The sequence below is a fragment of the Amyelois transitella genome, chromosome 17, assembly GCF_032362555.1.
Source record: "Amyelois transitella isolate CPQ chromosome 17, ilAmyTran1.1, whole genome shotgun sequence".
NCBI lineage: Eukaryota > Metazoa > Arthropoda > Insecta > Lepidoptera > Pyralidae > Amyelois > Amyelois transitella.
Genome location: NC_083520.1, coordinates 3,492,206 through 3,497,809, shown reverse-complemented (window position 1 = coordinate 3,497,809; position 5,604 = coordinate 3,492,206). Strand labels below are relative to the sequence as shown.

General features: G+C 34.0%; 1 long non-coding RNA gene across 1 annotated transcript; it reads left to right on the top strand.

Moving 5' to 3' along the window:
* Positions 1-957: 957 nt before the first annotated feature.
* Positions 958-2,204, top strand: LOC132902722 (uncharacterized). Its single transcript, XR_009657222.1, has 2 exons — positions 958-1,087; positions 1,818-2,204. It is a non-coding gene; the product is annotated as an uncharacterized LOC132902722 (long non-coding RNA).
* The last annotated feature ends 3,400 nt before the right edge of the window (positions 2,205-5,604 follow it).

Here is a 5,604-nt window from a genome sequence, read left to right as displayed (position 1 = left end):
GCCCTTACACTTCCTTTTCGAACCACTGACTAAATGTACTAACAAAACTTCCGAAAATATATCCTTTTACGGTGATTTCCTCGTAAAGCCGATGTAAGGCTTAACAAAGGATATCCTGTATGAGTCAGGGCATTGTCTGAATATTAATGCTGCTGCGGTAGATGTGCGTGCAAGCTCATCCAATCTAAAGTGCAATTCGTGAGGGTGATATAGATCTGATAGTCTAGTAGAATGGTATTGAATTTAAAATGTTAATTGAACAGTCCTTATAATATAATAAATGCGGAAGTTAGAAAAGATGTTTCGATGTGTGTGTGTGTGTTACTCATGAAAATGAACTGCAGAATGTATTTTCATGAAACTGCAATAGCTCAAGCATTGGAATTCTATAATAAGCGAATATTTAAACAGATTAAGGGCGGAAAAAGTCTCGGGTAATAGCTAGTTTTTCTTATGATGTAACTTAAATTTAATTAATTTAAATGCTTATGAAAAATGCAAAATGAATTTTTGGAAAACATAGTGTGAAGATCCATGGAATAAGGAACTTAGCCAATATTTTTTTTTTAGTTTAGATATAAGCTTTGAGGTTGTAGATTAATTTTTTTTCTTATGATGTGTAGTGTAGTTCATAATAAATCCCTGTCAAATGCCGAAGTCAAGATTATGAAATGATTTAGAATGTGTACGTAGTAAAAGAAGAATTCAAAAATTGTGGAAGTGGAAAGATTCAGTGTCTGCCTCCTCTGGTGAGATGTACATAGACGCGTTTATAAATAAAATTTCAGTGAGTAGTCATCACTTAAAATAAACCGAAATATTAACCTAAAACAAACCTAGAAACGGAAAGTAAGTAAAAACGGGGAAGTCGGGCCCACACCATAATCGTAATGAATAAAATAAATACGGATCTCTGCAACTTGTTAGCTCTGTGTCACACGATAAACCGATGAGCAGGCGCAATCGTGAGGGCGCTAAGTTAAATCTGTTATATAAATAATAAAACATTTTGTAGTAACGCCATTGTGAATTCAGATATTCGAGTGCGCACTTGTACCTACTTTGTGTCTAAACTTTTCATATAGAGGTAAGATTTTTTTGGAAAATTTAGTTTACTTTATCTGTACTGTTGTTTAAAGTGGTCTTTAAGACTTCTAAATATTGAATATTGATTTTGTCTACCAGTAAGGGATAAAGACGTAGTTAATAATTATATGTTGTCGTGAGGAAGACGTTTTCGACTGCATTCATTTGCGCGTTGAAAGAAGTTGTAATATAATGTGACGAGTTTCCAAAAAAGTTGGATATAGTGAGTAAGAAATAAGTAAGCAGAGAAAAAAGAAGAAAATACAAATTCTTTTCATACCTTTTTGCAATTGTTTTAATTGTGTTAAAAAGATGCTTAAAGGACGCATGCGGTTTTGAAAACCTCAAACTGAGACACGGAGATCAGTGTTTTAACTGTAGATATTTTACTCCAACGTGCAAAACGAGGTACCATACATACATAAAATCACGTCTTATCTCTTACGTGGCAGATTCTCCAAAAACAAAAAGGCTAAGTTTAGTTGTATGGCTTAATTATGGAATAGAGATTCAAATAGTGGCTTGTTGCTAGCTCACTGCCTAAAAGAAGAATCCTAAGTTTATAAGCCTTTCCCTTAGTCGCCTTAGTCGAAACAGATGTAGTGGTCCTATTCTAAAGTTCCGGGTCCTCTAGATATACCTATCTGTTACAGTTTTACTACAAAATATGTCTATAGATATTAGTGCATCAGTTTCGATGTAAATCTTTATTTTATTGTTTTTTTTTTCAGACGAAATATGACACCGACAACAATATTACTACTACTACTAGCTATAGCGCCATGCTTTTCTCAGAGGCCTTTCTACGCTGGAACCCGACCAATCGGCTACCCGCAGGTCATCAGAAGATATAGACAGGCGGAATCGTTTGTCGCACCACAATTAAAAGGAGATGTGACCTATGCTCAAAGACTTGATAATATGCCTTTAGACCAACAACCTTTTTGGTACATAAATGAGAATGAATATAGAAAGTTTCGAAATAATCCGAGAAGCTATCCGCAGAGACCTAGCGTATTCAATGACAATACAATATAAAATGCTATGTGATTTTGTAAGATTTTAATTAAAAATATTGATTTTATGATTGATCCTGGATAAATCTTGTATACATTACATACTGGTTTATTTGTTTATCTCGTTGTATAATACTTATAACGAAAATCAATTCCTAAGATGGCAAGTATGATAGTGATATTGAAAGGAGAGTGAACGCGGGGAACATGGTGAATGGAGCTTTGCATGCCTTTATGAGCAGTCAGAAACTATCCAAAAAGGCTCGACTGGCTGTGCACAGGGGCGTGTTGGTCCCGACATTAATGTATGGGAGTGAAAGTTGGGTATGGCAAAAGAAGCATGAAAGCAGAATAAATGCAGTGGAAATGAGAGCGTTAAGGAGTATGATGGGTGTGAAATTGAGTGACAGGATAAGGAACAGCGTGATAAGGGAATGTTGTGATGTGAAAGAAGATGTAGTTACAGGAATAGAAAAGGGTATGTTAAGATGGTTCGGTCATGTGGAGAGGATGAATGAAAGCAGGTTGACTAAGCAGATATACAAGGAGAGTGTGGAGGGAAAGGTCGGAGTGGGAAGACCTAGACGAACGTATCTTGATCAAATTAAGGACGTCCTGGTAAAGGGTCAGGTCAAAAGTACCCGAAACCGCCGAGCTTGTATGAAGAGAGTTATGAATGTGGACGAAGCGAAAGAAGTATGCAGAGATCGTGGCAAGTGGAAAGAGGTAGTCTCTGCCTACCCCTCCGGGAAAGAGGCGTGATTTTATGTATGTATGTATGTATGTATCAATTCCTAAAGTTATATGTTACCTACTTAGATAGAATATCTAATTAATCGTTCTCTGTTAGATTATGCTGAAAGAATTAAATCCGCCTATTTCGAATTAAATTTTGTACAATAAAGTTTAAACCATTTTATTTACCTCTAAACTCAAACTTTTTCTCGGATAAAATATATGATTTGTTTGTGCGATAACATTTTCTTGCTTTAATGTACATTTATGAAGCAAGTCATATTTTTGCGATGTTTATTCACAAAATTTGCAGATTCTCGTCAAATGTTTGAGTATATGTATATTGAAAGATTAATTAGACCATGCAAAATAAGGAAAATAAATTTCGCTACCTTTTTTTATAAGCACTAGGTGTCCGCGACATCGTGAATGTAAATTTAAGTTTGTTGCTTTAGAAAGCAAGTACGAAAGTAAATTTTTATATGTAAAATTTTTATTTAACTTATAAATATTAATAATAACATTCTTCTTCATTAGTTTTAACAAACAACGAATTGTTGATGAAAATATGTACTTGACACGAATCTAAAGATTTTTAGCTCTATATTACAATTAAGTTATATAAATAATCTTACTTAATTGTTACTAGTAACTAGTTACATTGAATTTACACAAGATAATCAACTACGTGGCTTTACCTCAATACGTATTAGTTTTCGCTACGGTAATTAATGTCGAACATACCGCGTCTTACAATTAATTGATTAATTACACAAGCTTAATTAAAGGGTTGTATCAAATCATATTTTGATATAAAGGAGAATTGGTACTTAAATGATATGATGGTGTTTATTTATAAGTATCACAACAAAGTGTAAAGTAATATTAACTGCCGTTGAAATGTTTTATACATACAAATATACAAATAATCACGTCTATTATCAATGCGTAAGTTTACAAGAATTTGTGGACGCATACTTATTTGTTACTCTTTTACGCAAAATCTACTGAACGGACTTAAATTATATTTGGTATACAAGTAGAATTTTATAAACTACTAGAGGCCGCCCGCGACTTCGTCCGCATGGAAACCCTATCAATCCCGCGGGAACTCTGGGATAAAAAGTAGCCTATGTGTTATTCTGGGTCTTCAGCTACCTACATACCATTTTTTGGTAATCGGTTCAGTAGTTTTTGCGTGAAAGAGTAACAAACATCCATACAAACTTTCGCCTTTATAATAGTAGTAGGACTATACAAATTACTGAATAACTTGTGGCGACAACTCTACGCCACACGCCACAACATCCAATCACACAACAACATCAATCGCGAAGAAATTGACTTTATCGCCGTTTACAAAATCTATGGGAAAGAAAGCCAGTGGTCCTATTCTAAACTGCCGAAACCACACGAACTGCCATAACCGTTCGACTCCTTTCAAGAGAGGTGAGAATTTAATCAGTTCTTACGCCAGGATCACGATGAAATTTATTGATTTTTAAAGAAAACCAACCAAAGAAAATTGTTATCAATCTGCGTTTAAATTTATAAAAAGCTTTGAATAAATCAATCAATCAAAAGGAACATCCAGATGCAATGATAAACGTTTTGATTGACGGACGGGTGAGATTCAATACGAATACGACAGATTGTCGTGACAGACTGAATGATGTATGTTTTATTGCATGACTGCGCATAAAATGAGTTGTTACGCTTTCAAAGTTCAAGTATGGCCACTATATATAATTCTAGGTTTACATTTTTAGTTTGAAAGGCATGTTATGGAAATAATAAATTCTTTTTAAATCTGCCCCTTACTTCGCGTCAAGAATAGATCCTATGTCAATTCAATTTGGATTCTTCAAAAATTTTATTGTGTTACATTTTGATCAAATGTAGTCTAAGAAAAATATCGAAATAATTTGCTTTACAGTCTTCTGACTCGTGGTTCTAAAAATATGTAAGTATTTATAATTGTACGTTATATTTTACTAGTAGTGTAACTTTACAGACTAGTCGGCTTCAACTCGCCATAATCTCTTAAATAGCTTAACAAATGGACTTGGACATACATATATTTGTAGATATAAAGATAGAAATTGTTCGACTAATTTAACATAATAATATATACATAGCTTTTTATCTTTATTCTTGTAGGGGAAAAAGAATATCGCTATTTAGCTTTTACATTGGAATTGGTTCTAATTGGTCCGCCCGCGTTAAACTTAGTTTTATTCCTGTTTACGTCGAATAATAAGTTTCCGATGCCTACTATTTTCAGATCTATTTTGTCTATTATTCTGTAATTGATGATGATATGATTAAAAGCTGATGATAATGAGAGATGATAAAAACAAAATAAATAATTTATTATCTTATCTCCATTTATTTAAGACCGCGCACTGCCTCCGCCGCTCTCCCGGTGTCTCTCACATTCATGAGTCTCTTCGTGGAAGTTTGTCGGTTTCGGGTATTACTGGCCTGACTTTTTGCCAGGACGTTCCCGATTTGATCAAATTACGTTGTCTAGGCATTCCCATCTCACGGTTGCCATACACACTCACCTTACATATTTGCTTTTTATATTGCCCGATACACATGGCCAAAGAAAAATTTGGAAAGTAATTCATAAATTGAACTGAATCGTAAAACTTTTAAATGTCTATGAGTTACACTCAATTTCATCAAATTGATGTGAAAGAACGGTTAATGGCAACTGTACCATAAAATAAAATGGCGGGCAAAGGAAATAAAAAATGTTAGC